This window comes from Corapipo altera, unplaced genomic scaffold (genome assembly GCF_003945725.1).
Source record: "Corapipo altera isolate COAL_440 unplaced genomic scaffold, ASM394572v1 1, whole genome shotgun sequence".
Classification (NCBI taxonomy): domain Eukaryota; kingdom Metazoa; phylum Chordata; class Aves; order Passeriformes; family Pipridae; genus Corapipo; species Corapipo altera.
In genome coordinates, this window is record NW_020884873.1 from 20,065,431 (window position 1) to 20,088,513 (window position 23,083).

The 23,083-nt window shown below is 39.2% G+C and overlaps 1 protein-coding gene across 6 annotated transcripts in view; it reads right to left on the reverse strand.

The window, feature by feature from the left end:
* ANO4 (anoctamin 4) overlaps positions 1–22,762 on the reverse strand; it is a 175,015-nt gene extending 152,253 nt beyond the window's left edge. For 2 of the 6 annotated variants that reach the window (XM_027660076.1, XM_027660070.1), the window contains exon 1: positions 22,357–22,706. The gene's annotated coding sequence lies outside the window, so the exon portion shown is untranslated. Of the gene's footprint in view, positions 1–22,356 lie in introns of all 6 variants that reach the window. The other 4 variants (XM_027660044.1, XM_027660054.1, XM_027660035.1 and 1 more) reach the window with 4 other exon arrangements.
* Between the last annotated feature and the right edge of the window lie 321 nt (positions 22,763–23,083).

Here is a 23,083-nt window from a genome sequence, read left to right on the forward strand (position 1 = left end):
GGATCCCTGCTAGACATTTAGATTGGGAAACAGATTAAAATCTGGATTTGTCTGCTTTGAGTACCCCGGTATCTGCCTTTTATAATCATTACCTCATCAATCTGCAGCTGTACTTTGCAAGAAAAGTGATATCCAATGTCTCAATTTTATAGGTACACATAAAGCCAAGTACAAACTAAATATTTATGAAAAGCTCACAGTACATTGCCAACAGAACTCTTGTTACACCGATACTGGTATGTAATGCAGGTTCAATCCATCTTTTCTTTTTGTTATTTTAATGAAATTCTTATTTCACAAGGTATACTCCAGTAAAGAAATCTCCAATATTCTTTTCTAGACTCTAGTTCAGAAAACAGGAACATAGAGAGGATCCCTATTTTATTATCTCTCTGTTTTCTTTGGGTGTTGCCCCTCCATTTGATGACACATCAGGAATTAACATCTTGGAAAAAAGGATCAAAAAGAAGGAAAAGACATATTTTGTATTGCTCAATATTTTCCCTGTGTTCTGCAGTCTAATAGCTCTTCAGAAGTAGTAAATTAGCCTGCAGCACTGATTTTTCCCAAGACACCTCTATTACTTTGAATTTGCATCCTTATCATGTATATTATGTATGTCTGTGCGTCACTGTGCCTGAATTAGACTACACATTCCTTGCAACAGAATACCTTATCCTGTTCATAGCACTATGTTCAATTTTGATGTTCAAGTAATAAGCAAAATCAACCAAAATGCTTAATGCAAGATTGACTACAGGTCTAAGAGCTTCTAGACAGAAGCTGATAAGCAGCACAGCCTAAAGATTCACAGCTGAAGACTTATAAAAGTAGCCCCACAGACTTCGGATAATCATTTCTTTCATAAACGCACATCATGGGAGCTCTTCTACTGAGGGAGAAGAGCTCTTCCTAAAATAACTTTCTGCATAGAAATGCTTATTCTGAGTTTCTACTAATTAACTACTGCCTCCTCATTTTTCTGGCTCTCTGCAAGGCTGGTCGGGTGGAAGGGGCCACATTCCACCTCGGGGCTCATTTTCAGAGGGAGAAGGATACCCCTTTTGTCTCTCACTCAGGAGTTTGTTGGGTTGGCATTTTCAGCTCAGTGCAAGGTAGCAGGAAATAAAAAATCCCAGGGCTAAGACTCCAGGTAAAAGGAGTCCTGCCAGCTGATGCAAATATAGGACAGTTCATAAGAGCTATTCTCTGTTATTTGTTCTCCTTTCCCTATCTTGATTATTACACTTCTGACAACACTAAAAACTGCTGGCTTGAAGCCACTGGATCAATAATAGGGGTTTGGCTCATTTTAAATCCATTACACGGACAATGTGCAGGACTCACTGAGAAAGAAGCATCAACAGTGCCAACAGCATAAAACAATTTCTACATGTCCTGGATCACTTCAACATATTAGCAATTTTCCAAGTTCTGACAATGCATGTCACATGGGATAACAGACTTTGTCCTTCAGGGAAATTAACTAATCACCTCAAAGATCTGAAAAAGAGGTTTATTTTCCCAAGTATCACCATAGTATGATGTTAACCATACTATGTATTACCTACCCATATGCAGTGGGTTTCTGTGGCTGGATTTTGGTAGCTGGGGTGGGGCTACAGGGGTAGCTTCTGTTAGAAGCTGCTAGAAGCTTCCCCAGTTCCATGGAGCCAATGCCAGCTGGCTCCAGGAGACTTCCTGCCACTGGCCAAGGCCGAGCCAATTAGGAGTAACAGTAATGCCTCTGTGATAACATATTTAAGAAAAGAAGTTTGTTGCGTAGAAGAAAATCCCAGCCAGGGAAGAGCAGAGTGAGAACATGGGAATAACAATGTAGACACCAAGGTCAGTGCAGAAGGAGGGGCAGGAGGTGCTCCAGGCACCAGAGCTGTGGCCCCTGCAGCCCGTGGTGCAGACCATGGTGGAGCAGCTGTGCCCCTGCAGCCCATGGAGGACCATCGGGGTGCAGAGACCCACTGCAGCCCATGGAGGAGCCCGTGCTGGAGCAGGTGGATGCAGGAAGGAGGCTGTGACCCTGTGGGAGGCCCAGGATGGAGTGGGGTCCTGCTGGAGACCTGCAGCCCGTGGAGAGGGAAGCCCACACTGGAGCAGGTTTTTCCTGGGTAGGACTTGTGGCCCCAGTGGGGGACCCACATCAGTACAGCTCATTCATGAAGGACTGCATCCCATGGAGGAGTGACCCATGGGACAGCAGTTTGGGAAGAACTGCTGCCCGAGGGACGGTCTCATGCTGGAGAGGTCCATCAAGGACTGTCTCCCGTGGGCGGGACCCCACGGGAGCAGGGGAAGGACTCCTCTCCCTGACAAGTGGCAGAAACAAAAACTGACCGCAACCCCCATTCCCCATCCCCCTGCACCACTGGGGGGGAGGAGGGAGAATGGAAGGAAGGAGGGGTGAGGGGAAGGTGTTTTTAAGACTGCTTTATTTCTCATTCTTTGGCTCTTATCCTGTTAATCATAAACATAAGTACTATCCCCACTTTGAGTCTTGTTTTGCCTGTGAAGGTGATCAGTCACTGACCTCTCCCAGCTCTTATCTCTACTCATGAATCCTTAGCTGTTTGGTTTTTTTCTCTCTCCTCTGTCCAGTTGCAGAGGGAGAGTGAGAGAGTGGCAGTAGTGGATACCTGATATCTGGCCAGGGTTAACCCACTACACCATAATAAACGTATTCTGAGGAAGCTTCACTGTTCTCTATAGCATTAAGAGCAATCCGTTGACAAACACAGTGAAGTAGATGAAGAAATAGGCTGATTTGGCAGTTTCTGCTCCACTTTGTAGCATTCACAGATTTGCTTAATCTTCTGAACTGACTTGATAATCTCAGATTTTCCATCAGGACCTTGGTTTTTGGATGTAAGGAGGCGTTCTGTAATTACACTGCTATATATTAAATTGGCATTACTCCAAGCAGAGCCTGGAATTACTGAAAAGTAGCTGAATTAACAGAAGGAAATAGTATTTTGTCTAGCTAGCAGTTTTATTCTATTTGCACTGGACAGCCCTCAAGGTATGGTTTGTTTCCCAGTGGTGCTGATTACTTTTTTTCATTAAGTGTTCTCCTACCTGAATATCTTGTGAGCTCTGCCTTCCCAGAGCATCTGTGGCTGTCCTGGATATGGCACAGCTGGGTGCAGCCCTCTCATTTAGCAAAATGATTTTTTGAATTTATGCCTGTGTAAAATTTTTATGCATGCTGCAATACTTATGGAGCAAGCACAAGCTTTATTACATGGAAGTGATTCCTTGCACCTCACCACACATAGAGGAGCCAGGAAATGAATTAGGTGGGAGGATGGATCCTCATTTCCCAGCGATGTTTCCTGCTCTCTTCACCTGCTCCTGTGGTTTCCCTTCTTGGAACTGAGCAGAGCATAGGGATGGGAGAAGGTGCTATGTCAGCCAGACACAGCAGTTGTTTCAATGACAGCAATCCTTTCAAAATGGAGATCAGAGCTTAATCAACAAATAGCTAATGACCTAGCTAATGAAAGGCAGGTAATTTAGTGCTTGGCTGCAAGATGAACACTTAATTGAAGCCTTATCAAGTGCTTGCAGAACTTAGTCCCAGACCTTACAAGTAGGCTCAAATGCCCCATGAAGCAAAAGAGATAGTTGTTATCTTACACCACCCAAAACAGTTGACTTGCATTTCCGAATCCAGATGGAGATAGATGGGCCTTCCTCATGCTTTATTTCTCCCTCCCTCTTGTTGGTAATTTCCAGTGATATCAAAGCTATCACAGACTAAGCACTGCTGTATAAGCACCAAAGCTCAAGTTCACTGAGACGATGTTCTAGAGTCATGCCAATATTCAGACAGCTCTTGAGTTCTTGGTTTAGACATGGTGGAGCAGAATTAAAAACACCAGTCTGTTTCTCATCTACCACTAGAAAGGTGACCTCCAGCCTTGGGCAGGCTACAACCAAACAGTGAGAAAAATAATAATCCAGGAACCAGTGGACATGTGCCCATAACCAGTTGACATGTACTCGTGTTACCTACTCTGTTAGGTCTACTCACTTTTCTAGACTGGCTTAGAAAACTGGTCTTTGCACTGTGAATGCTACCATAATGTCTCCAACCATCTTTATCTCTAGGGCAACACCTTAAAACATCCAAACCAGCAAAAGTAGGAAGATAAAAATCACAGACCATTTTTCCTGAGCTTCAGCACAGTTTTTTTCCACAGCTAAATGTTGGGGAAAAAAGATTTAAGAATAACTGCTCATAACTCCCTTTCCTTGCTGCCCTATCAACGTTTGACATGAGGGGAATCATTTCCCAGAAGAGAAGCCTTGTTTGGAAATTTCAAAAGTGTTTCTTTGCTGGTCAGCAAGGCTTCAGAAATATGAATGCAATTACCATCAACTCTTACCCAAAAATGAAACATAAGTTTATCATATCTGTTATACTCAACAAGAAGCTGGAAATGTGCTCCTTTGTTTTGCTCACCCTTTTAAGCATATGAAGAGAAATCAGCTAGCAGTCAGCTGTGCCATGTTCCAAGTGATTTTATTTTTTGTGTGTGCACGCACTGATAAGAGTCATGATGTTAGTTTTTTAATTGACTTTCAGAAATTAATAAGAAATGTTTTGAATTAGCCCCTACGGTAGCAGCACTCTCTTGTGGAATAAACCCTTTAATCAGTGCTGTCAACTAACAGAAATGTTCAGGCTTTGCAGTGGTCCCGAGCAAAACAAGTATAAATCCACAGTGTCAGTTCTTTCCCCTCTACATTATCTGAAAAGTACAAATAGGACATAACTTGGCCCTCGCTGCCAAGCAGAGGTCAGCAGCAATGGTGAGGAACGCTCAGCAGGCAGGAAAGTAGCCAGTGCTATGCCCTGCACAGACTGGGCAAAGGCAACGGGCTAAAGCAGAAGGCACAAATCCTTGCTTGCAGTTTGCTGGTGCTGATGAAGCAGAGACATCTGCTATGTCAAGTATCAAGATGGAAGTACAAGAACTGGAAACTGTTGCTCTGACTGTTTTTACCCTTCTTCCAAGCAAAGAACAGAATTAGAGAAAATCTCAACCAATACTTTGAATACTTCTCCTTATAAAAACATGAATCCATTCACACTTTAGCAATAGGCTTCGGCTCTAAAAGACTTGTTTTGCTTGCTCATGCCAGTGGATATATCCTTCAGAATACAAAAGTATGACAAAGACAGAGCCTTTGTCAGCAAGAATAGGATAGTGATGGAGATGTTAGCAACAATATGGATATAAAGAGCACCTGACTGAGTGAACTTGTCAGAATAGCTCAGACATTAAGTTGAAGGTCAAAACAAACCCACATTTTCTGGAGGTTTGTTAGTTTTAAGACATCAGGGAAATCTTATGGCTTTTACTCAGGGTTCTCTCAAATGTGTATTTTTGTATCAGTGGATGAGACACTACACTCTGGCTCTTCTGAAACTTCTGCTGGTGTTGCAAAATACACAGTCAATTTAGTTTACCGCACTGGCTTAGAGATAAGCCTGCTGATCTGAAAAAGTGACCTTCAATTTATTTTTATCAGAAGCTCAGGAAGTTCTTGGATGTCATTGGTGTGACAGCACGGCAGACCATTTCTCTAAGTCACTTGCAAACGTAAGTTAAAATGCACTAAAAGTGAAGTGATAAACTCCAGTTTCAAGTCAAGGATTGTACTCAGCACAGCATACAGTGCTGAATCTGCACACTGCATATTGCTTCATCACCGGTGACCTTCTTCAGATTCTCATTCCCATAGCCCACTGCAGATGCTAAACTCTGATCAGGTGAATTCATTTCAGATAATTAAATACTAATTAAATTAAACAAACTTCTGCTATTTCCCCCTCGATGTAGAACCAAAGTACATTTCAATAGAAATTTACACCTTTGAATTTTTAACAAATATCCTCTGTTTCCAAACTTTGGCTGATCCATCTTTCAAACCTCTCCCACAAGACAAACTTTATTGTACACACAAGAAGATAAGACATGAAAGGCTGCCTATGCTTTAGTTATCAGTGTAGGTCTGCACAAGATGAACATGAAAAGCTGCATCTCACCTATATGTGCTGCTCATTCCTATATGGATCTGGTGCAGCTACAGCAATGGCTGTTACTGAGCTTAATCAGTAAAGTAGTAGGCAAGGCCCAAGTGATATGACCGAAACTCAAAATGCAAAATATTGGCAGAATCAGACAGAAGGTTCCCATACTCCAGATATACTATGGTGAGATCAGTCCACTACCTCATTTTCTGTTTCTCTCCAGAAAAAAATATTTTAAATAAAGGAGCAGTTAAATAATTAAAAAAGCCTGAGTGATTCACTACAGTTCCAAATACTGATCTCACTGTAATGTGAAATTGATCTAAAGAAATCTACCAACAGTGCATTTGGTTGAAAATATTTGCTTTCTATTAAAGTAGCCCAAGGAAGCCCATATTTAAAATTTATGGATCTTCCTGGATCTACGGAAATATTAGGATGGTTTTGTCATAATGCTGCTACTAACACAGTTTCATGCTGTTTGGTATAACTGTGGTATTAGTGGAGAAGTTTTGTCCAAGTTGATGATGAAACAAACAGCAATGTAGACTGTCTCTGTGTTCATTATCTCTGAATAACAGAACTCAAATAAATTCTCTCAATATAACACAAGTTAATCAAAGTGGACAGAACTCCACCAAGCCAGTGCTTTTTTCCCCTAGTCTGCAGGCTGTGTAGAATACCTGCAGCTCCTCTGGATTTGGGTTTCAAGAGTAGGGTAAGGAGTCTGGTTGGTTTGCACTACAGCTTTTCAGAAGCAAGCACACACTGCAGGCTCTGTTGGAAGCTGATTCAAATCAGATAAGTTTCTTGCTACACTTAGGATGAATTCCTGAAAAAGAGACTATTTACTGAACCAATTGTTGGATCCCACTGACAAGACTCCTTGATTGTTCCATGTATCACATCCTAATGGGTATAGGATCTCCCTCTAAAATCCTATACATCTAGACACATCTCATATGGAGCTTCATTAAGCAGTTCAAACATTCTTTCACTGCTACCTGTATTTCTTGCCTAAATCTAATATTTTGTTTTCTCTTTCTTTGGAAAGTTGCAAATCAACATTATATACATGGGGAATTTGTTTCAAAATTATCACCCCAAATTATTTCTTAAAGTCAAAGAGAGAAGTTTGAAAAAAAGCAGTTTTCATCAGAAGTGATTTGTGAAATGTTAGAGGACTACAACTCACCAAATCTAGATTTTCAAAAACATTAATTTAAACAATTTTTAAGACCCTTTGTCTTGAAACTAGAACTCATATTTTATATTTCTTATACTATCTTGTTATGATTGTGATAATGTCATGGTGTGGGATTTCAGTATTTTTAAAAACTCTATAGTTGTCTTCCACTTCTCTCGCTTGTTTTAGTTTATTCACTGCATAAGCAGATATATAAAAATGTGTAAGTCTTCTGCAGATACTTTAAGATGTTTATGGGAAGAAAATGTTTTTTGTTTATTGGGTTTATCACAGTTTTTTAGTGTCAGGTTTGCCCCTATGTGTTTATTTTTACACCTGACAGTATAAAAATGAGAATGCTAAATAAAGTGAGAGATACAATCCAGACCTTGTTTTGAATAATGTTGAATAATGGCTATGGAAAAAAAAAAATAAAAAAAAGCCTAGCTTCCTTGTGATAATATTTAAATTCTGTTCAAATTAATTTATGTTTGCACAGGAACAAATCAGCACTGAGCCCAAGTTTGAATGGTGGTTTTTCTCTTGCTAAGGTAGCTTCACCTGTGGGCTGTCAGCAACTGTTAGGACTGTCCCAACTAAGCATGGTCAGCATCAATAGCTCTAGAGATGAACATCTTTCTTCTAAGTTTCATGCTATGGTAGAATCATCTCTTCTGTTTGTTTCTGATTTCCTCACAGACCCTACTGTTACAAGGTCACACATGTAACCATGGTGAGAAACACTCCCCACTTCAATCCTGAATTAAGCGTTGCCCCATTTTAATCTCCTGGAAAATGCAACAAGAACAATTACGGGCTAAATCAGATCATCTCTGAACATAAACCATAACACCTGAGGTTTGTGCAGTAGAAGCATGCTGACTTAAGCCCACTGAAGCTGTGTCCCTTTTAGCTGTGAAAGTGCCCAAGAGCTAGGACTGGATGAAAAATTTTAAGATTAGTTTTCTTTAGGAATCTGGAAGCACACAGATTTTGGTCCATAGAGAACAGAATAACTGCTCTTCTCCGTTAAAATTCATAGCATAGGTTGCACACCATGATACAGAGGACAACTGAATGAAGTTAGCAGTGTGTGAACAAAATTGTCAAGGTCTTTATCTCCAATGACCAACACATACACATCCAGGGATTCAGCTAGCTAGAATAAAGGAGCTCTTTCTGTCTGCAAGTGAATGTCTCACAATAAAAATTAATTGTCAAATTAAACTGTTCATTAATTCAGGGCAACTTCTATCTAATGATCCTGAAATAAGACTCATAAAGTAAAACAGCATCTAATTTTTTCTTTTCTTAGATGATCATTCCATAAACTTTAAGCAAGGAATTGTTAATTTCTAGTAATTTAGCCTTCAAACTCAATGTAGAATTTAGAGCCCATAAAATCCATGGGTCTTCTGTGATCACAATGTGAAGATTTAGACCATTTATTTGACTGTAATTACCTAATTATTTTTCTGCACTGACTTGAGTTTGGTTCTGAAAGAGAAAAACATACCTCAAGGAAAAGCTAGAGCTTTACAACAGTGAAAAAATGCAAGTTTCATTAAACTACATCCAACCCTCATTCACACTTCTGCAACTTTTCCATGAAAATGCTGTGTTAAAACATGCTTCCTAACCTAGTTCATTGTTTTCTACTTTCGCTTCCCCTTTAAAATAAAACGTTTTTCTTTCTAAAGAAGAGAAGGGGAAAAAAACTTCCCCACTGTCCCTTTATTTTTTTAACCCTGAGGAATATAAAAGTCTATTTAAACACAAAATAACACACTCCTGAATTTTGTAGCCTCATGCACTATCTCCACAGGAGGTAACTGCTCCATGCAGACTATGATTGCATGGATCAGAAAGTGTCCTGCCTCTAGGGCTGTCCAGGTGACTGAGTTGCTCCTTAAACCAGGAGGAGTCCCAGAGTCTCCAGGAGGCTGGATTGACCTATGGAGTGAGACTAAATCATCACCATGAATAACTGCTAGCTAACAGCCCCTCTCAGTTACCCTCTCAGTGTGAGCAAGAGCAAAAAAAACCAACTCTGCCTGTTTCCCATATACCTGATTTCTTGAACATCCTCATGAAGACCTAGCACCAAGTTCCACATATCTGTGCTGCTCAGAAACTGCAAGTGCTGAGAGAATTCTTAACCCTGCTGCTCCTTGTTCACACTTCCACTTGTTACTGCCATTCACTTCTCCTGCATTAGCAGCAGCATTCCTCTTCAAATACCAGAAATCAGAATTAGTAAAAAAATTGCATAAAATTAGGAGATATTTCATGTCTCAGCTCCACAAAGAATTTCTACTTAAGGCGAACGTCACTCATCCAAACCAGACATAGAGTGGTTTGATCCCTGTCCCCACTGCACAGGCTACTGTGCTGACCTTGGTATTATATGGGACTTTCAGCAAGGAATGTCAGAACTTTGACATTACCCAAAACAGACTAAAAAATATTAGGAGCTTAGAGATCTGCACAGGGAACAAAACTTTATTTGGTTCCCAACAGGATTTAGTAGGCCAGAATCCCAGGTGCTAGACATCACATGTTTGCACAAAAATCAAAAATCTCCTCTCAATTCTTACTATCTTTGTATGAAGCAGACAAATTAAGCAGAAGTGTGAAACTAGGGTGCTTTTAATGTGAAAAGGAGGAACTGGACAAACCTCGTTTGCTCTCACGCATTCCCTGCTACTGTTATTTGTACAGATCATTTACTAAAACTTTCACAATAATACATTGTGATTTATAAAAACTGATACCAGTCCATTAAGGAAGATATGACTAAAATAAAAAAATATTGCACCAGACTAGGCTTTGAATTTTTTAAAATTTTTTTTGTCAATTTATTCTAAAATCAACTGGACAGATATCACTGTTATGCTGCAAATTCCAGCTACTGGGATGCTGTTGAATACAGATGAGCAACAGCTTCTGCCACAGCCAGGCACTACTTTTGCAAGAGCGGAATGAAAATGGAAAGCATGCATTTTTACTTACAGTTGATTTCCTGAAAAACTGCAGCACTGGACTCTGTATCACTTTTTCAAAGATTTTCAATTACATCAATTCCTACTGATACAAGATCAGAAGATCTGCAATGTCTCTTGCAGAACTCCATTTACTGAAAGCACCTATCTCTGAATTATTTTATCGCCTGCGTAGTCTGAGTTTGCTCAGCAAAATGGCAACACTAAGCCCAGAGGATTAACACTGTACCAAAGTGTTCAGCATCTGATAGTTAGCAGGGTATACTATTAGTGGAATGTCAGGTTTTTCATATGAAAAGAAAGGAAAAACTTTTCCAGACTTTCACAAAGCATGAAATTCAACACAAAAGTGGTCCTTTGCTTAGTTATTGAAGGTTGCAAACTTGGTTTGTTCTAGATCAATAAGTGCCTGCTTATGCTGAAAGGCAACAGTGTGGGAAAACAAGCATTTTATGCATCCTTTAATGGAAATTAATAAGTCTCTTATTTCCTCGACACAGAATTGGGTGCTTGCTTCCTTTAAAATTTCATATAGGTAAGTAAACCTACCATCTTGCTCTCCATGCTTCTATTTATGCAATTGGCTCCCTCCACATTCTGAGCATCAGTATTTTTAGCATACAATTGTAAGTGTGATTACATGTAAAAACATTTAAATGATGCATTCAAATTACACTTTTAAGTGATAAACAATGATTGAAGAAACATCCCTAATACTGTTTCCTGAGCTCTGCAATTCTCTTTGGCTTTAGAGTATATTAAGCCCATGATATTTCCACTGTTAGATCCATTCAAAAGAAATTATTGTAAAGCACAAAAAATTAATTTGTGGTTTTCCTTCAGCTGAAGTCACAGTAAGGTATATACTGAAGCCCAACAGAGAGACAGGGTCAGGCACTTTCCTGGGATTATGTATTAAATGCAATTCTTGTTCTTTCCCTGAGACAGCAAAATGCAAGTGACAAACTACCACAAAGCCACAGGCATTGTAGGGTGCTATTCTGTGACATCTTCCTGCTAACAACACTCCAGTAGCATTTAGTGGGCATTGCTGATTCAAAATCTACATTCCCATAACCTTAACTCACTGGCCAGATGCTGGCAAAGCTTCTGAAACAAGACACATCAGCAAAGTATTAGTTGCTTTATTCATGACACTTAGGACAGAATAAGATTTTTGAATTTTTTTTTACTTGATCACTTGCAATTTTACTATTTGTATTAAGTCTTTTACTAAGAACTATGTTAATGAGGTGGAATGAAAACACTTTCACAATTTAATTGGATTTACTTATAACACCGAAACTGTAAAGATGGAATTTGTGCTCGCATAATAGCTAATCAACATTGATTTTTCTTTTTAAAAAGCAGCTTTAAAGTATTAACCACATCAGTGAATATCCTATAAAATCACTAGCCACACACATACAAACACAGCTGCCTCAAAATTTGAAATGCCATTTCTGTCTTGGGACATCTGCTCTGGTAAATTTAAAAGCAACTTTGCTGGAAATTCAGAGGGAGAACATTAAATGTTTCAGGCTACTTTGGAAAATCTTGGCTACAGAAAAGCACTAGTCAATTTTGAAGTTGTGTGCTATCAATATCTATCCATCTATCTATGGCAGATAGTTATTACTGTAAAAAAAAAAAAGATTACCTAAAGTTATAGGCTGCCTAATCTTTTTTTTTTTTTTCTCAGCAATAGATGTGGTGCTTTTCTTCCCTGCATTTGCCCCTCTTATAGCTCAATGGGGTCACTGTGATGGTAGAAGAGATCTGCTCTCCTGGGTTCCCATGGCTAGCAGTTACACCACATGATGAAGAAGGAACAATTACCCTAATGGCAAGATAGAAAGGTCTGTGGAGGTAGAAGACACTTTGTTCCACTAAACTACCCTCCACAGATTAGGAAGCTTTATAGCAAAAGATGCACTTTCCCCTTCTGGCTGGTCTACCAGCCCTGGAATGACAGCCAAGCTGACTCCCCACTATGCTCGAGATCAGGAAGAAGAAAATTGAAGCTCTCAAATAGCTGTCCTACACATACAGCCAATGTTTTTGTCAATATCAGAGGACGAAAAATCTGGATTTTATATAGTCTTTTAAAATATTTGGGTGTTGCCATATAACACAATTATATCAGAAGGCTGCTGAGTTTGCAGTATCAAGTGTCTAAGAAGTGCTAGGATTAGGGCTGCATCTGTGAAATACACTCAGCACTTCTGTGCTTATGCAATAGAATACGGGTTTTAACTCCAGACCACACAGAATTTTTCATCCTCAGTGTGCACTTAGGATGGACACTTCTGCAATAGGAATCAGCTCCACCTGGCCTCTGCTCCACCTCCACGCACAGAGAAAACTGTACAGATACACAGTTTGAAACTCCATGAAGACAAATGTTGGTATCAGGTTCAAAGAATTTAATTTTTAATTTAAGGTTGATTGCATGCCCACCTCTGCCTTCAGTGCTTCTAAGGAAGTGACTTCAGTGGGTGTATGTCACTGTCCAAGCACCCAGAAGAGAACACATGATTAATCAAAGTTATGGCATTCAAAGATGCAGTCAGTGTCCACTGAAGCTTATTTTGATTATATGAAATTCTATAATGTGCTAAAGATATGGAAAAAAATCATGCCCTTGATGTTTCACATTCAGGATCCTAAGCTAATAAGTGTTTCTCCCTTTCACACCAAAAATCTCAGCCCTTTATCTACAAAGTAATAAGAACAGACAACATTGGCAAGGGAAATAATATCATCTCAACTCACAGTTTCCATGAAGAATAATTATTTGCCATCTGGACATTAGCAGAAGTTGTGGTGATTGCCATAAAAATACAAATAACAAGAAGTACTTGTTTTGGTTTTTGTTTGGAGCCTGGTTTGGATCATAGACACTAACTATGAGACAGAATGAAATATTTCACAAGGAAAATAAAAAGAAACAAATCTAATACGGTGAGAACTGCATGTGAACATATTAGCAAAGTCTCCAGGATAACACATAAATACAGACAACCAAAATTCTGTCATTTAATAATTTTTAAATGCTCAAAACTTCATCCTCCTATGGCTTTCAATAAAATCAAACTAGCAGTGCTAATACCCAAGAATGCAATGAAGTACTCACAAAGCCATACCAGAGTTTAAAACTGATTGACAAACTCACAGATGTTTCTAAAAATGCCATTCAAAAAATCTAAGTGCTAACAATATGGCCTCAGAACATGTTTTTCCCCTGGAGTCTATACAGAAAAGAGAACATATGTTTGACAACAGTGAAAGAGAAACACCACATCAATTGCAAGTTACTTAGCCTGGAGTGTACTGCAATCAGAGCGCATAAAAAACCTAACCAATCTTCATGGTATGTCCTGGAAAACAGACAACTGGGAATTTTTAGACAGTCAATGACAAGCTGCAATGTTATCAAAGCTATTTAGTAAGTATCCTGAATATTACTCCACATTCTGTAACAACATGATATTTTTTTCTTTGTTAAAATTTCTCTGAGGACTTTTACCTGCTTTAAAACCTAGAAGATTAAATGTTTTCTTCTTGACCTTATGTATTTGAATGTAGCCTATTTAGCATGATCTGTTAGTATCAGAATTTCCGTTTCCCCTGTACCATCACTGTGGGAAAACAGGCTAGCCTGGCATGGGCAGGGTGCTGGCTTGGGTTTCGAGAGTCCTGGGTTCAACCAAAACATACATTTCTGTATGATCTCGAGGGAGACACTTAAATATTTGACGATGAACAAGTTCCTGTGCTATAATTGCGATGCTATCACATGATAGCTGAAAGCACATAGCATTTCCCAGACACATAAGTTTCTTTCATCACAACCTGATCCTGAGGCAAAATGTCAAAAAAAAAAAAAAAAAAAATCAGTGGATCTGTGCCACATCTCTCCTCTTCTTCCTCTTGAGACTGAAATGAAGTACATATCCTGAACCTGTCTTCCTCACTATCTCCCTTCTCAGCATAACTTATGAGCAGAGATGATACCATTTAGCAGTGAATCTCAGACAAGGAGCATCAAGATAAGCACAGGCCTATCATCCCTCCTCACTGCAACATATATTAAATTTCAATTTGATCAATGTACCTTAAGGTGTTACTTAAGGACAGGAAACAAGATTATCATATTGAAACCTGAGACCCTACTTCTGCATTGCAATGTCACCTTTAAACCCCCATTGCATTTTTTCACAAACAATTCATAGACAATTTTATTGCTATTGCAAAGAATGCTAACATGTGCAACAAGCGCTGCTGGAGTACCACAGCTCAGTGATCTGAGCACATTTTTTCACAGATTAGGACTGAGTACCTGAGTGGGACACCTGGGCACAGAAATAGCCTTGAGGAGCAGGTAAAGAATAGAAGGAGCAGAAAGAGAAATGCTGCATGGGGAACAGAGCAGAGCCTGGAAGAGAGTCAAAGGACAAGAGGTCCAGCCAGAAACAGAAGTGCAGAATGGAGAATTGTAAGAAATAAGATCAGAGATTGAAGCTGAAAAATTAGAGGCAGAATTAAAACTGCAGAGAAAGAGTTACTTGAACGATGGTCTGATTGAGTTTTACAGAAAGCAACTGGATAATTTAGACCTAAATTTTGTCTCAAATATATTAGGTTGTGGTATGGTAACATAATGTACTAATCACAAAATTATTGAGTCATGTTGAGTTTTACGTAAAAAAGAAAATAAAGCAGTATTTTTCCCACATAAGAATACATACATTTTTTAGAGAACTGTTCCGTCTGAAAAAAGTGCAATAATAAGTTGCAGTAACAGCTTCACCATGGAACACTGAGTACTGATGTAGACTTTACAAAACTTGTTTGCATTGTCAGAATTATACCGTAATGTATTAATCAGAACAGTTCAGAGTCTATTATTACTAGAAATGTAAACCAAGTAAAGTTCATGAAGCATGCTGAAGCAGAAGGTTATCCAATCTTTTGTCAAGGCATTTCTACATCACAAATTCTAGGTTATAAAGGAAGATAAGGAAGTTCTGTTTATGGCTCAACAGCAATTTCAGTGTCACCAGCCAGAAAGAACTTCTTATGTTTAAGATGATCCTGTGGTCAACATAAAGAGACAGAGTAACATCCAGCATTAGCAACACCCAGCATTATTAGCAGCAACCAGCATCATATAAAACAAAAACAAGTTTATGGGTAGAAACTTGACTACCCCAAATTTAATTTAAATTGGATCAGGAATTTCCCTCAATCTAATTCTGGAAGTGTTTGTCCAAATGACAGGTTAGAAAAATCAAATGCTGCAGATGTTTCTATGGGAACAAAGGACAATAAGCAATTAAAAGAGGTAATTCTTTTCCTTCTCCTGAGGGCAGAGAAGCACTGAACTTAACTAATTTTCTCCTTCTCATCTAAAATAAAGAATTTTAATGGCAGTAGCGTCAAAAACATTAAGCATAAACTGAAACAGTGTTGCCTGCATGAAACTGCAGAGAGGTTGAAACAACTCAGATCAGTATCACCTGCCTAATTCCTCTTGTTATGTTCTTTGGTCTCAGATTCCACAGCTACAGAATGTCCTATTTTCCTACCACATTAAGGAAAAGAGTATTTATGCTAACAAGGCTGACATTTCACTTGGCTCTTAGGTTCCAGCCCTTTTGTCCTGCTAAACCTGTTTATCATTGCCTCCTATTCTCCATTTTTCCATGCACGCTTCCTAATATATTGGGACTACAGCCCAAGCTCTTAATTTAGAAAAGACAATATTTGCTTTTCCTTAGGCACTGAATCAGAGTAAGCAGTGCTCTGCCTAGATGAAATACAGCATAGGATAGCAACTAGTATGGTTAAAGCAAAACAAAACAAAAAGCAACAGCCCCCTCTCAACCAAAAAAACCCCAAACCAAACAAACCAAACCAAACCACCAAAAAAACAACCAACCAATCAAATGAATTTAAGAGGAAAACCAGTATGAAAAAAAACCAAAACCCAAGCAACAAACCTAATATAGATATTATCTCTGTGAAGAACAAAGAATAACCAAGAAAAGAAAACCAAAACTAAGAAAAAAGTGAAGGAAAATCAGTATGTGAAAAGACAAAAAAGTACATGTTAAGGGAAAACAGTGAAAGAGACAGTGACACAGAGCACAAACAAGAAAAGAACTTAATTGAGCCTGAAGGAGAGATGAACAACATGTAGAGGGTTGCATGTCTGCCAGGACACATGGACACAATGGACTTCACAAAGCTCTGGATTTCAGTTGACATTTTATAGGAAGCGATTCTCCCAGAAGTATCAAGCTCATTTAGAAAAAGTCTGGTGGTCTAATACATCGTGTATAAAGTATTATGCTTAATTTTAATGAAAAACTCTAATGTCAAAAAATGGAAATATATCTCCTGGTGATCCAAGACAGCTAATCATTAGGCTAGCTTTTCCGTATAGAAAACTGGCTCAAAGGAGATTCTGTCTTTCTTTTCTCAAGCGATTTTGTTAATTAACTTCCTCCTCCAAAAACAAAGGGAGGTAGAATCATTTTTCTATATTTGAAGGGTGTAAGCACCATATAAAATAAGAAATTAATGTCAATACTGCAGGTGGCTACAACAAGAGCAAATAGACTTAGTTAAAGAAGCTATTCTGAAATGGGCATCTATTTTAACAATCTCCCAGCAGTAGTTACATAAACCCTACAGATAAATTATACAGAAGCCTACTCTTTCTATCTTTCTATTAAACAGCGATAGGCTCCTAAAAAATATTTGGGACATCTCTCTTAGACATGTTTCAAATCACCCTCTAGAAGTGCAAACTTCTGGTATTCTACCTGTGCAGAGAGCATGAGGAGCCCATCTCCTACAATGAACATCAATACCTTCATAATCCTGGAATCTTAAAACACCCTTTCAGCCAGCATGATGTCTCTAATCCTGGACATGTCTTTAATCCTGACTGGTGTCATATGAATATCAACTGTTTGAAAAAGGTTCTTGTTATGATGCCAGATGTGTCTAATCTCACACAGAAGACCTGATAGCTCAGGTCTTGACATGAAACAACAAAGAGGTAACACCAATACTCTTTCCAGGGAATGCATTCAGAATTAATTTGGTTTAGCTTTTAAAAAATATTTATTTATGGGTAGTATGGGCTTTTTGAGGAACCGAGTTGTGCAAAAGTTTTGGACAGCCTGCCTTTGGACAATCAGATTGCAAATGCCCAGTCTGGAAATCTCTAAACTCATGTTCAAATTTCACCATCTGGTGGGAACTAGTCTTCTATCAGAGTTGGATTTGGAGATCCACTTTGAGGTGTGCTTGCTGTATCTCCTCATGAGGTGGTAAAGGGAAACTATTTTGAGAGACTCGTGTTGCAGCATTATTAGCATCTACATACAGCTCTTAGGAAAATGAGGCTTTTTCTGAAAACATTTTCTCAGATTTGTGTTCTCCTAGAGTAAAATCTATACACATGAAGAAAGCCGTACACCATTAGCTTCCCTATTTGGGGATCCGATTGCAGCTTCAGTGATACTCATCCTGTTCAGTGTTGTTATTCATAAAGATTGAAACGCTGCTGAAGTTACCTGCTCCAATGCAAAGATCTCTTCCACTGGGATACTGAGGAAATAACCCACAACTCTTAACCAGATTATTATTTCCCTTTATACTGCAAACAGAACAATGTAAAGTTCTCGATTCTAATAATGTCACATTAGCAGAATCTGAACACTTAACCTTGGTTAGGTCAGTTTAGGATAGAGTTTTGCCTTCTTTACATCTTCCACCAGAAAAGCCTACAAATGTTTCTACAATTGCAAGAAAATAAACATTTTGCCTTTGAAATGTTTCATTACATTTTATGTTCAGGTGCTAAAGAAAGACTGGTCCCTCAGGAACACTTCAAGCCCTCAATATTTCTCAAGGCAAGCAGGCCTAATGCTGCTCCACTGTTACCACATTGAGTGTGGAACAACATATTTGTGACTGTTGTAGGAGAAAGTTCTTTAACATACAGAAGAACTCTTGCTTTATTGTCCAGTATTTCCTATGCAGAAATTATACAAGAGCAAATCTGCGCAACATGACCTAAAATGCCAGTTTCCATGAGGAATCAGACAGATCTGCACAAGCACTATGCAGTTGTATAAATACAGAAAATGCAATCCCTTCCCGAGATATGACAGGCGTAAAGGGCAGCATATGCACAGCAGACACAGGAGACACAAGACCCATATAACAGTGCCTGAAAGCTAATCTTTCCCCACAGATACAGAGGAAAAACGTAGCACACAAACACCCTGCCTAATACTTTCCAAAAGCACTAAACTTGTGACAGATTATGTGGCACAGTGTTCACACAGGATTTCCAGACATCCATGAACTGTGAAAGTAACAACTGGACTGAAGAGAGCTCACCTGCTAAAGTCTCAAGACGTATGGAGACAGATTGTTAAAATTTGCAATATTAGAGCTATAAAGTCCTGGACAAAATCATCCCAGACAAAATCTGCAGACAAAGTGAGATTCTGTGTTTAGGAACACCTTAAAAATTAGCTCTATGAATAACAGAGAAAGTCTAGAAGTTGCAGTCACCTTTGGATTATCCATATGTGCTCATTCATGGGTCAGTATGTAGGAAGAAACAGCCAAGTAAAACCACAGTTAATATAACATGCAATACATGAATAGAATATGTATACTATAACTTACAATTACATGTGCTCCGTTAAAATACGGGGTACCACATTACCTTTGAAAACATTTGTAAACTCTTTTCATAAAAAACTTTGAAAAAAATGACTAGCCAGTGCACTGCCTGGTACTGATGACTTCAGCTCTGCATTGTGCATATTCCGGTATTACTCTCCAGTCTGGGGCAGAGAGGGAAGTTGGGGCATGGCTAGTCTACTGCCTGCATTCTTCAGCCTGTATAGCTTTTGTCAGAAAGGATATGAGCAGATAGAAAGTATAAAATTATTGAAGCAGTATGGATAAATGAGCAAGCTTTCTGTAAAAACATACCCATTTATATTGACAGTCTAGATGTACATGGTTGAACATTTGTGGAGCATAAAACTTCAAAGGACTTGCTTCTACAGACAAATGGAATGAAGAATGCATATTGAACATACACAGTAAAAAAAAAAAAATGCAGTGACTTGATCAGACCATTGGGTGATATTGGCTGGCTAAGGAATAGAGCTTTTTTTTTTTTCCCCCTGCAGTTGTTTTCTATGCAGTCTTCAGCCACCCTGCAAAGGAATTAACATGACACTACGCTGTGAAACAAGGAAGCACTATGCATGCATTTCCTATCAGGGCATTCATAGAATTCCCAAGAAGTGAACCGCATATCTACCTACTTGAATTTCATGTAATTTGGGGAATTTCAGTCTATCTCCCAAGGCTTTTACAGACGATTGTATCTTTATTTTTCAAGCCCTTAGCCTGAAACAGGATGTGCTGGAAACGATTTTAGATGCATAGACTTCTCAGTTGCAGTACACAGATGTCAGGTTCCAAATGTAAGCATCCCATTGCAAGCTCATGCAGTTTAAACCAGAGAAAATACTTCGGGATCTTTTTCCTCCCTTCCTTTTGCCTCAAGGTTATTGAGAAAGCACATTACATTATGCACTTCAGCTTCTAAAATTTTATTGGAAAAGACAGACATGATTATGCGCTTAGGTTAAAAATTAGCCTTTGCTTGATAATCTTACCTAAACATTAGTAATTTTTAAGTGAAAACAGTACTTTTGATTAAATGTGATTTAAGAATGTAGATTACTTTAAGGCACAGGAATAGCTGATTTTACAATAATATTTATAAAAATGAAAAGATGTCTGATACTTAACTCTGTGATCTTCAGAATTATTTAGATTGTGCATATATTTTGAAAACCCTCTTGTTTTTTAAATTTACGATAATTTTATATGGAACAAAATAAACAGTTTGAAGTGCAATGCACACACACAATTAGTTCTTACATTTAATCAAGAAAAGCCTAAGTCCAGCTTCTCCAAGGCAATGTCACAACCTTCAAGGACTCAGGACTGCTTCCCCGTGTGTATTACGAAGAACCCTGTTGGTCCACAGCAAAAAGTTTCTTTGCTGCTGTCATTATGTGAGCACTCACTGAAGCTGGAAGAGAATGAACTCAGGCAGCTTTGTGACTGATTTAAAAAAAATAAATTACACATAGACCTGACATAGTGCTAAAGCCCTTCTGTAGTAGGCAGTATGGAGGACTGCTCTAGAAGTAAATGTTTTTAAACAGTTCCTTGAGCTGCACAGTTGCCAGAACAGACCTGCTCCATATTAGAGCAGGAGGGAGGCAGGTCTGCAGCATGCTCTCACCACATCAGTTAGAAGGGAAACAAGGCTCAGGATCGGCTTCACCAATGGGTACTACGTGATGTCAAAATGTGTGATCTGACTGGGGAGATGACTTGGACCACTGATATCTGGGCTACGTGCTGGCCACTATGGCTTTTTGTGAAGCCAATGCAGCAGGTACCTCACTGCACCACGGAGTCCCCTACCTGCAGATCCATGTAAGCTTCCTCCTCCCACCAGTGCCTCTTGCAATTGCCGACCTGGGTTCCTCCCATCTCCATCACACTCGTACATGCTTATCAATACAACCAGATGTTACATCCAAGTACAGAAAATAAACAAAGGGTAGTGAAAATAACAGCAGTGTTTTAAAGTTTTTACTCATTTGGGAGGGGAAAGGAGGTACACAAACTCTGTTGAAACTAATCAGCTTATGTGAGCAAAACTCTTTGAATTACAGGATAAATAAGGAACAAAATTGTTCTATTAACCCACAATGTAAGCTACATTAAAAGGAAACAATTCCCAGATATCAGCATATCTCTTGCTTAAACCCAGAAAAGGCAATGCAGAGACAGAACAAAAGCTTTATTCTTATCCTACCTCAGTAAAACAAAGGTATAAGAGCACATCGCCTCTTTGCCCTCCCTTGAAGTCAGACCACCCTGTGACAAGTTTGAGCCAGTGTTATATCTATGCCTTCAGCAGACCTTTGAAGAGGTAGCAGTCTTTATTATTCCTGCAGTGTTTAAGGGCTATGCATAGTCAATCCACATAATGGATTCACAGCATGAAACACATTTAAGTCAAAAGAAATACTTTTGCATTTGTCTCATGCCAAATGCAAAGGAAGATATCTATCTACCAGAAACTGTATATTTGCGTTTACTTTAAATCTCGCAATAAACTAGGAAAAAAAAAGCTAAAGGCACAGTTTACTGTGGTCTAAATAACAGCCTTTCCTATTTAAAAAATCAGAGCTGTTAAAATAGCTTAGAGCACAAATTAAGCCAGCACAGATTTTCAGGCATCTAAATTCACTTCTTTCCTACTACAGAAATGTAAAAGTATTTCAAAAAGCTAAGAATCTGTAGCCGTATCGACCAGAGAGGGATGAGGGTTATTAGGTTGTCTATTCTGTAACTTCTTGTCCCAGCCAGTATGCACTCATAAGATACAAAAGGTCCAACTTACAAACACCCGATTACACATGCTTATATTGAAAATGCTGAAAGAGCCAACCTGTTCCATGCCAATGATAGCAAATACCAGTTCAAGCCACATGTATGCCCACTCTTGAACATTGAGGGGCTTCAGAGTTTTCTAGATGGCCAGACAAGCAGGGGATTTCTGTACCCTTCCAGTGTGACAGTACAGATCCAGAGAAATGAGTCAATCACCTTTAACCAATCTCTATTGCAGTTCCCCAGAACTGTATCCCATTGCTGCCACAGGCAATCAGGAGCAATGCTCAAGCCTCCCGTTTCAAGGACAAAGAGGCAGTACTCAGCTTGCAATCAATACTTCAGAGCTCCGGGTCAGAGAAGGGAAAGAGCAAAATAAAGAGAAAACTTGTATTTTACTTAGCCAGCATCTGTTATCAAGATGCTGAAAATTATGATGAGATATTAAGTGAAGGTCACGAGGCTTATCTAAGAATATAGGGGGAGAAAAACAGATGGGAAGGGGGGAGGGAGAGAGAGAGAGGGAGAGAGCACGAGCACTGCAGCAAAGAAGCTATGCTCAGCCAATGTATGCTGGCACTTACCATAAAAATAGAAAGATCCAAAGAGAATCAGATTAAGGATCCTTTTTATCTCTCTTCAATAGAAAGATTTCCACATGAAGCTCTGAACACAGCTGTCCAGGGAAAAAGCAAGGTGATATGATGATACACAGAAAACACTAACACAAAAACGGTAGGTCCTCTCACAGCCTTCGAAAACCTGCAAGCAGTTTGTGCTGAAAAACCAAAGGTAAGAAGTCTGAAGACGACTCCTACATAACACTGCAGCTAAACCAGACTGCTGGATTTCCAGTCACTCACACTGCACTGTTTTCATCTTCATCTTTTCACCATTACTTACATCCTAGAGGTGGGCTTGGGGGTGGGCATAAGAGATTTCTCCTCCAAGTGGAAAGGATCACAGAAACGGCATCAGCATTTTTAATCAGTCGCTGCGAGTACCCAATCAGAGGAACTGAGTGGTGGCAGCGTGACAATTGTCCAACGCAGGGCAGCCCGACGCGTCAGTCGCCAGCACAGTCCTGGCTTGCACCAGATCACTGAGGGGCTAAGCTGCTTCTTAACCCCAGCAAGGATTTCTTTAGCACATGCAAACAAACTGCCTTCACGCACTGTGTGTGCTCCCCCAAGCAGCAGTGCTTAGAAAATGACAAGCTCTTTTGGGTTGCTGTGCTGACAGGCTGTTTGCTACATCTGTGCAATAGTACAAAGGTAAGAAAAGTTTGGAGGTTTAAGTATCAGCATCGTT